This window comes from Tachysurus vachellii, chromosome 12 (assembly GCF_030014155.1).
Source record: "Tachysurus vachellii isolate PV-2020 chromosome 12, HZAU_Pvac_v1, whole genome shotgun sequence".
Classification (NCBI taxonomy): Eukaryota; Metazoa; Chordata; class Actinopteri; order Siluriformes; family Bagridae; genus Tachysurus; species Tachysurus vachellii.
Window position 1 is genome coordinate 10,387,216 of NC_083471.1, and position 10,289 is coordinate 10,397,504.

General features: G+C 40.5%; 1 protein-coding gene across 1 annotated transcript in view; it reads right to left on the reverse strand.

Annotated features, from left to right (window-relative positions):
* Positions 1 to 10,289, reverse strand: part of LOC132854914 (patr class I histocompatibility antigen, alpha chain G-like) — a 97,930-nt gene that overhangs the window by 24,058 nt on the left and 63,583 nt on the right. The window lies entirely within an intron of this gene.

Below are 10,289 nucleotides of genomic sequence, written 5' to 3' on the forward strand. Positions count from 1 at the left end.
GTACACATAATACATCCCATAATATTGTGCACTATTACATCAGACTTGCAAATGTTATGAACAGCATCTACGTTAATCCCTCTCCACTTCTCTCTTTCTACCCATCCTGAGGCATGCAGAAATTGTAGCAGCTCCGATTGTCTTCTGTGCGATGAAGATTTTGGACCTCCACTGAGATGAGGCCAACTCTGTGAGAATCCTGAGGCATCTAGAGATCTACCAGCTTCAGTTGGACTCTGTGATAATATAGAGGAGATGTGAGCGAACGGATCCGTAACGGATCTGTAATTTTCGGATCCGTTATAAGCGTTGGATCCGTTAAAAAACTTACAGTAACTTGTGCGACTACACCACATCTGATATGCCGACCGGACAGGTTTTTATTAAAACAACCGGCAGATGTTAGTGAGGAAAGAGTGACAAAAAAGGCAAAAACAAGTGAAGAGAAAAGTGATGAAGAAAATTAAGCAAAATTAATGTAAAGAAAACAGAAATTGTAGCAATTAAGTTCAGTTAAGTTAAGAGAATTTCAGTTCTGTCAGGACCACTTTGTCAAAAGAAAATTTATGTATGGTTCTGTTCTGGGCAAAAATCCCCACGCCCGTCCGTGCGCATGGACAGAGCGGAGAAAGCAGTGAAAATAGAATAGACCCCCGTATAACAGAACCATTAATCATGCATAGTATTAAATATGCTCGCTTACGCGTTTTTGGAAAGTAATAAATGAATTAATTGATAAATAAATAATTAAATAATTAGAGAGAGAGAGAATGAGAGAGAGAAAAATATGTGGAGATTTATATGGATGGTGTAACCGTTGGTGCGCGTCGTGGACAGCTGAATAACAGCTGATGCACGCTTGAAGACGTGGCCTGCCAGAACTAACGCGATGCTTGATTTAAGTTCGTTAATTTTAGTGAAGTTTAGTTAAGTTCCATTTAAGTGTAAAGTAGCATTAAGAGTGTACAGTAGCGAGTAAGTGAACGAAAGTGAAAGTGTATGTACGAAACAAAATTCTGCCTGTTTACTCCTCCCTCAACCTCCGTGCGCATCTTCCATAAAGTAAAACCAGTTTATTTTTTTAACATTCTATTTTATTACTGTATGTTTTTATACAATATTTGTCATTTATAAATACAGGTACTGTACATTTTTCATATTCAAAACACAAAACAGCTGGAGTGGAATTTTGTGAGCTGGAACGGATTAATGGGATTTCAATTCATTTAAACAAGGAAAATTGTTTTGAGATACGAGCAATTTGAGATACGAGCAAAGTCACAGAACGCATTAAACTCGTATCTTGAGGCATCACTGTACAAATATCTCCTGTGTTCTTGTAATGTGTCTGTAGCTCACATCATTGTGCACCATGAAATCAGTTACATTGTTTGTTTTTAAAACATATAATCCTTCTGCAGGTCTTTTATACCATCAACTCAAACAACCCTATTAGATTAATAACCGGTATGTGGCACGTTTCAACGCAATTCAATACAATACAATACAATACAATTCTCTTATGGCACAGGATCTTATTCCTGCACAAGACTTTCTTTCGCCATACTCCCACCGGTATGCCATCATCATGTCTGATTAAACGGGGTCAACGGAAAATTCAACAATTTCCTCTCCTAACACATCAATTGTATCTGTAACTTAAAAATGGTATTCATCAAATAACATAAAAAATAAGTAGAATGAATGTTTTTTCGCCCCTCTACATGTATCCCTTCCTGAAAATGTGTATGCCTGTATATGTACAGTATGTATGTGTTAGTCAGTATGGATGAATGTGTGCCTGCCTGTAAGTGTATGAGTGTAATGCTTGTGATTCAGACTATTCTAGTGTAGGTTGTCCTAGTGTGTGGTAAGTAAATGTCTGTTTTTGCTTTCTTTTTCTCAAAGGTCTACCTCATCTTCATCTAGCTTGCAGGTGTCTTCATTTGATTCAGTCCTTGGCAGTTCTGGTTCCCTCTCAAATGACTTCCTCCGTCTCTGAGGACTGTTCTTCTTCAGACACACTTATTCCTTCCACTTCTCCCTCTTCCATTCCTTTCTCATGATGCTCGGCTGGTTCTGTGGATGAGCGGTTCATTTCTGCTGGTTCATTTGTTGTTCGTGGGTAGAACTCTTTAGCATCAGGACGGAGCTGTTTGTGGAACTGACCCTCACTAAAGGTTCCCTGAAATCCAATTCAGTCACCCTCATCCTCTGAGCTACTTTCTCTAGCCTGCTGCTTGGTGTTATTTTTGCTGTTTTTCAATTTTACTGCCTTTTTCTGAATGACTTTGGCATCTTCTACTGGCAGGAATTCACAAGGAAGGAGCATGTTACGGTGAAGGACCCTGACTCGCCCTTGTCCTGTTTCAGGATACACCTCGTAGACTGGGCACTCTGATCTCTTTTTCTGGACCACATGAACATGTTCCTTCCAATATGATCTAAGTTTTCCTGGGCCCCCTCTTTCTGTCATATTCCTAATGAGAACTCTGCAACCAGGCTGTTACTCTGCTCCATAGATCTTACTGTCATACCTGCTCTTGGCTTTTACACCCTCCACCTTTGATGCTTCCGAAGCCAGCTGATAGGCCTGATCCATTCGTTTGCTCCAATTTTTCACATATTCATGATGTGTTGTTGATTGGTCCCCGGGAGTCAGGTTGAACATTATATCAATCGGAAGCCTTGGGTGACGTCCAAACAGCAGGTAGTAAGGTGCAAATCCTGTGGCTTCATTGCGTGTGCAGTTGTATGCATGAACCACTTGGGAAAGGGAGTTCTTCCAATCAGCTTTTTCCCTGTCAGTCAAATTCCGTAACATCGATAGGAGTGTTCGATTGAATCACTGTGCTGCTGAAGTTGTGCAAACAACTGGTTATCAAACTCCTTCCCCTGATCATGATGCAGCCTTGTAGGGAACCCAAACTTTAACACAAAATCCCCAAAGATCTTTTGGGCTTCTGTCTTGGCTGATTTGTTGCGGCATGCACAGGCTTGGGCAAAGCGTGTAAAAGCGTGTAAAATTCCATGCTGTTGATAGCGACACAAGATTTTCCTTAGGTCATTGAGATGGTCCTCAAAGGTTTTGCTGTGCACTAGGTTGTCATCCAAGTAGGGCTGACATATTTCATCTCTCAGCCCTACTAAGCACTCCTCCATGCAACGTTGGAATTCTGCAGGTGCCAAAGATTCGGATCCATTCGTATAGGCCCCAGGGTGTAATGAATGCAGTCATTTGGATGACGGTCTGGTATGCTTTTCTGATTCAATTCGCGATAATCGCAACACAGTTGCAGACTTCCATCTTTCTTTCTCACACAGACAATGGGCGAAGAATATTCAGATCTTGATTTTGTGATCCAGCCGCGGTTTAAGAGATCTTCCAGATACTCTTTGACTTTCTTGTGAAGTGGTTTTGGCACAGACATATATGTTCGCCTGACTGGTGTTGTGTCTTTAAGTCTGATTTTCAACTCCAGCGATGGAATACAACCTACATCTTGATCATCTTTGGAGAAAGCAGCACATTCCTCCCTCAGCAGTTTTCTCACCTCTTCCTGCTGTTGAGGTGACAAATGGTTAACTGGAACAGGTGGGTCCCACAGATCTCCATTACACTGGGTAATCGATCCTGAGTTTAATTCATTGGTTGTTATGGGGGTTTGTACTGCTGGTGATTTCATGCTGTGGTCCACTGAGTCTTCTATCTCCACAGGTTTTGCAGCAGCAGGGTAGACCGCTTTTACACTCTGTACATGGCCTAACACGGTGCGTGGTGGAAGTGTAATGTCATGGCATGTATCATTACATACTGGGATGAGGGCCTTTGACCAGGTGCCTCTCTGGAGCCTGAGTACATTCTCAGTGACTGTTAGTCCTTCAGGCCACTCAGGACTCTCAACTGGAGCAAACAACATCTCCTGTCAGAGGAACAGTCCGCACAGAATACTTTACCATCTTTGTCTCTCCAGGTGGTATTTTTGTTCTTTGTCGGCTTCCTCTAACTGTTCCCTCACAAGTGCTGGAATCTCCCTGTTTGACCAATCGTATGAGCCCCTCTGCCCTTTTACAATCCACTGAAAAGGCTGAAGTCAATGTATTTATGTTAGCTTGAGATGGTTGTTCTTTCTTTTGCTGCAAAAGATGTTCAATAACATTATACCCACTGATTGGCTCTTCTGCCACACCAGGTGTCTATGATACCAACAGTGGCACAAGCAGCTCTGTGTTGGATGTATCAGGTGTCCAGCTGGAACTTTACCTCAATCCATCCGTTAAAGGGGATGTCTGTCTGATTCACAGCCCTGCCTGTCAATGTCCCAGGTCCGAGGATTTCCTCTGTGCCACTGTTTATTAATCAGACAGACCTGTGAGCCTGTATCCCACAATGCTTGAGCAGGAACCCCATCCAACAAACACTTGACAGTACATTTCTTTCCCACCAAGTTCAGCAGTTGAGCTTTACGCTTAAAAGAGAGGTGGGTTGCGTAGATGGATCCTTCCAGCCTGTTTGCACTTGCAAGTTGTTGTTTTGCATTTACTTGCTGTTCAATCTGTTTTATGCTTTTGTTAAGCAGCTCAGCAACAATGTTACATGGTCCATCCTGTCTCTGTGTTTGAGTGTGAAGCTCAATTTGATCAACTGCAATTACTTGGTCCACATTAACTGTATGTCTTTGTGCCCTACAACCCTTTGACAAACGTCCCTGCTGACCACATTTAAAACAATGATAACACTGCTCAATGTTCTCACTGTCTTGACATAGTTTACATATCTTTCTGGAGGATGGACGACCATAACGAAAGGATGGTTGTGATTCATGGATGCTCTTTTTGATTTCCGCGATCTCCTCTTTTAACTGTTTGACAAGTTCGAACAACTCAGCTTCTCGTTTGGAGGAGGAGCTCTGACTCTTCTGTTCTTTTACTCTAGCTTCTGCCCCGTCCCAGAGTTTATGTACATTATCTGTTGCTTCTACCTGTCTATCCAATCTTTGTAGTGCTTGTACATCAGCCTGGAGCTTATTTACTTTTGTCACTTTTGCACATGCATTTTTCTTTTGTTTCTGCAGTCTCTCTGTTTCAATACCTGCAGCATAATTCATCCTCTCAATGAGCTCTTCATCTGTAATACTTTGATTGTCCAAGTCAGCTTTCAACTGAAATTTTATGTGGTCACTTATGAGACCAGTAATGACAGACCGTAAGAACTTCTTTTGAATGAGCTCAACACTATACTGCTCCTCGGCCTCACCATCTCTGGAGGCAATCAGAAGTCTCTCTTTCAGTTCTATGGCCCTGAACAACAAGTTTTGAGGTGATTCCCAGTAATCTTGTTTTTGATGTTTACCAGTTTGTGGTACAAATCGGTGGGCCCATCTTCTTTGAAATGGCCTTTTAGGATGATTTTTAATTGGGGAAGTGTCAAATTGCTTTTAATTTCAAGCATATCTCGAAGGCTGAGGCCGGGAGTGATAGATCTTACAACAGCATCCACAATTTCTGTCTCAGCATGTCCTTTTTGAACTCCACTGTCTATCTGATGCATCACATTTGTGTATGACAGTCTATCCTTTTGACCTCTCTCACCTATTTGTCCCCAAATTTTAAAATCACGTCTGATGGTTACACGTCTGACTGCTCTCTTTTTTCTTTACTTGATCACTAAGCCTTGTAATTTCACTCTCCAATGATTTTGTGGAACTCTGAAACATCAACTGGAGGTCTGCATATTATTTTTTTTTAACTTTGCCAGCTCATCTTCCTCCTCGTTTAAACTCTTTTCTGCCTCCCGAGCATTTTCATTTTTCATCCGTTTAATTAATTCCAAAATGTCGCCAATAAACTGACGTGCTGCATCCCTTATCTTCCTTCTCGATAACTACATCCATCCCTTCATTTATTAGATGATAAATTCCATTATTCATTCATTCATTCCAAAACATCTCCAATAAACTGACGTGCTGCATCCTTATCTTCCTTCTCGATATCTACATCCATCTCTTCATTTATTTCTCATCTTATCCATGGGAACTTTTGCAAATTCAGCCAATTCTTTAAGCTGATCCCACGTCAGGTGCGGTAACTCTGCGCCGAGTTCCTCGTGCAGCTGCCGAAGATCCATCTCCGTTTTCCCTTTTTTTTTTACTCTCGCACACTATTGCAGCCGCACTTTCGCTATTTTCATGAAATCTCCTGGGCTGGCTCGCCAATTTTGTTACACAAGTGTGTTGATATGAAGATAAATGGTTCGTTTATTTCAAAAACTCATTAAGCACAACGTGGATCAGTATAATACTGCACGTCCGCATCTCGCACTCTCACGTTTTTTCTCTAATAATAACTGTCTGTCGAGCTCCGTTTTTTTTTAAAAACACAGACACAAATCAATTCAACAAAGAGAACATGAAAAAAAAAACCCAAAACATTACAAAACCCCGAAGAAACAAATGTCATCAACAGGAACAATACAATTAGTTAACAATTATAAGCATAAAAAAATGAACAAAACATTAATTGAATCTGGGGAGTGGCTTATTCCCTTACAATCGGAGGACGAGGCAGGTGCTTCATTCATGACACCAATGAACCCAGAGTACTTCATGTATTTTGTCACTGCTACTCTGGAATAATCTTCTTGTTCTTCGTTAAGATATTCACCCTCTGAAGTAGTTTGGATTAAAATAAAGAGACGTCTTTTGCGGGAACTTTTACTGAACAAAATTGCATGAGAGACAAAACAACTGTGCAGGCTTAGCAAGCAGAAAAACGAATAGAAATATAGCTGCAAGCAGCGATACCGAGGTCAAGCCGATCAGATGCGCTCAGAACATGTTGCTGATGAACCATACCAAGTTTCGTAGCGATATGGCATTGCATTAGTAAAATACTGAACTTAACTTGAAAATTCAAAATGGCCGTCCGAAAACCGTTTGGTATCGTTTGACTCAGCATGCCTCAAGGAGTCTAACAACACCTCCTTCATGATTAGACTCAAGTTTGCAGAAGTTATAAGCGAAAATAGCTGTTTTTAAAATCAAAGTGGCGGACAGGAAGTACGTTTCACTATGATATTTTTGGGATCGTGTGTCTGTGTGTGTCTGTGTGTGTGTTTGTGTGTGTGTCTGTGTGTCTGTGTGTGTCTGTATGCGTTTGTGTGTGTGTGTGTGTGTGTGTGTGTGTGTCACTGTGGTGCTGGTCATTTGCACCAAGCCTCACAAGTTCCCCTGAAAGCAGAAACAGAGCTCTGTGACGCTGTGGATTTACAGGAAGACTGATGAGAGTAGTGGACACACTGAAGAGTGCTCACCACAAGGAGAAAATAAAGTGACAGCTCAGGCGCTGTGTGTTCAAATGTTTACCATGAACAGACAGACAGACAGAGCGAGAGAGAGAGAGACATTGTTACGTGCAGTAACATTAGAATGAACACAGTTTCTTAGCAGCAGGTCCTTGGGATAATATATAGAATTGTGCAAAAAACAGCAAATGACTGAAATATTGTATAGTATGTGCGAAATGGCTGAGATATTGTACAGTATGTGCAAAAACGGCTGAAATGTTCTGACAATTTGTGCAAAAACAGCAGAAAAAGTGTGCAAAACAGCATGTAAACAGTTTGCTGGATTGTAAGCAGCATGTAAACAGTATGATGTGTCAGTGTGTGTGTTTTGTGAGGGTCTATGCAGTCCATACAGATGATGTGTGTGTATGTTGTGCTCAGTACAGTACAGTTCAGTTATTGAGAAGTCTGATGGCTTGTGGGAAGAAACTGTTACACAGTCTGGTCGTGAGGGCCCGAATGCTTCGGTACCTCTTTCCAGATGGCAGGAGGGTGAAGAGTGTGTGTGAGGGGTGTGTGGGGTCATCCACAATGCTGTTGGCTTTGCAGATGCAGCATGTGTGTGTGTTCCTCGTATGTGAAACCATACTTGGCAATAAAGACCTTTCTGATTCTGATTCTGATTCTGATGTTGCAAGAATTTTGCCTCTAGGCCTTACGAGTCAGCACAAAATTGGGTTTTTGGACTGTTGGTGGCGCTAGAGCTAGACACACCAAAGTACCTTCTAAGACTGGCCTCTACATGTGTGCCAAATTTCATAACTTTCCTACGTACGGTTCTATGGGCTGCTATTGACTTAAATGGCGGAAGAGGAAGAATAATAATAATAAGAAGAAAACTAACGATAACAATAGGTGTCTACGCCCCTTCGGGGCTTGACCCCTAATAAAAGTGCTTGGCCACCCGATCCCAGCATTCACCGTCGACCATCTCTCACACTGCTGCTCATGGGAAATGTAGTTTGTTTAAAAGAAAATGTTGTGAAGGTAAACAACAAAACGATCATAAACATTAAAGCAACACTAAATGTTACCTTTACATTTAGCATTGTTTAATATCAATAATACTGCAAATAATAAATTGCAACACCCTCATCATTTTATTTTCATACATTTTTTTATTTCTTACATTGGCAAGCCACCCAGCGAGGGATTCCAAAAAAAAAATAAAGTGGGGAAAGTTAAGAAAAGCGTACTGTATTTTTCTTCTTTTACACTGTTTTTGATTCAGGCAACCCCCTCGTTAAAAAAACTCTAGCAAAGAAATGTTTTGGGGTATAATAGAACATAAAGTAGAGTTTATTGATCATAAGCAGGAGGAATTTTTAACCTATTCTGTACATTTCCGTTTAATATTCTAACGGAACTGAATTAACCCGACGCAGTGTGGTGACAGAGTTGTGTGTGAATTGTTGTTTCTTTTTTTTGTAATTCACTGTTTTTATTTTGATAGAATATGCAAAAATACAACACAACAGAAAAAGAAAGATCCTGATTTAAACTAATACCCACCCACAACCACCCCCATCCCACCCCTATCCCACTGCACCCCAGGACTCATGTAAATCAAAAGTACAACAGAATAAGCTCAAAGAAATATACACAAAAATATAGAAATTGAATCAGTTGTAATATTAACAACCGAATAACAACTTTAGACTAAATAACCAAAATCTTTGAAGCTATGGAAATCCAGTTCTGCCACATAGAAAGAGTAGCAGGCTTTGCGTGATTAGTCCTTGCAGAAGACAGTTCCAGATAAAGTATTTCCAATAAGGAGTGAATCCAGTGCTTAGCAGAAAGGTCATGTGGGGGTTTCCAGCGTTGAACTAATAGTTTCTTTGCCGCAGTCAAAGCTGCTAGCCAAAATTTCAGTTGTTTCCCATTTACAGAAAACTTGGAATTATCATTCAACAACAAAACAACAGGATCCTTAGGAAAACGAATGCCGATAATCTTATATATACCATCAAGCACGATGTCCCAGAATTTTTGTACACCTGGACAGTCCCATAACATATGCCTGAAAGTGTCAAGGCAACCTGGTCCGCAGAACATGCAATACGGCTGGGGTGAAATACCCATCGCATAACGTATACGCGTGGTTAAATATGCTCTGTGAATAATTTTAAAGTGAATGAATTTGTGGTTAGAGTTTGAGGACGCATGGAATGTATTAACCCATACTGAGTCCCAATCAATGCTTCTATTATAGGGAGTCAGATCTGCTTCCCACACTCTAGCTTTAGGGAAGTCATCAGAATTAAGGTTTGAGAGGCAAAAGTAAAAATAAGAGACTATTCCTATGCTTGGTGCTTTTTGAATCCATTGCATTACTGGGTGGATCAGAAGATTATTGCCCCAAGGAACTTTTAGATTTTTTAATGCGGAACGAAGTTGAAAATATAGAAATAAAGTGTTACGGGAAATGTTAAATCTTCCTGTTAAGTCTTGAAAATTCAAAATTGATTTCTCTCCACTTACATCATTTAACATTAGAACACCTTTTGCAGCCCAATTTGGCTGTACAAATGGCTTCCCACCAGAAAGTAGATTCCGATTGTGCCATATAGGAGTATGAGTATGCCAAATTGTTTTAGAAGGAAAAAGGGATTCAATCTTTTTAAATATTTGGAGAGTGTAGGAGAGTATAGGTCCATAATGTAATGAGCACTTTCTATATGAGAGACCAGAAAATAAAAAAATCCTGCAATCGAATTGGTGAAATAATCTCTCGCTCTATTACTTTCCACGAGGACTGTGAACAAGGATCAAACCATTTCTTGACCGAGAGCAGAACAAAGGACCAATGATACAATTTAAAATTTGGGCAGCCCCATCCACCTTTCGTTTTAATTCTTTGAAGTGTAGACCACTTAACGCGGGGACGTTTTCCATTCCAAATATATTTTCTATAAGATTCTATAGATATAGAATCTATTTT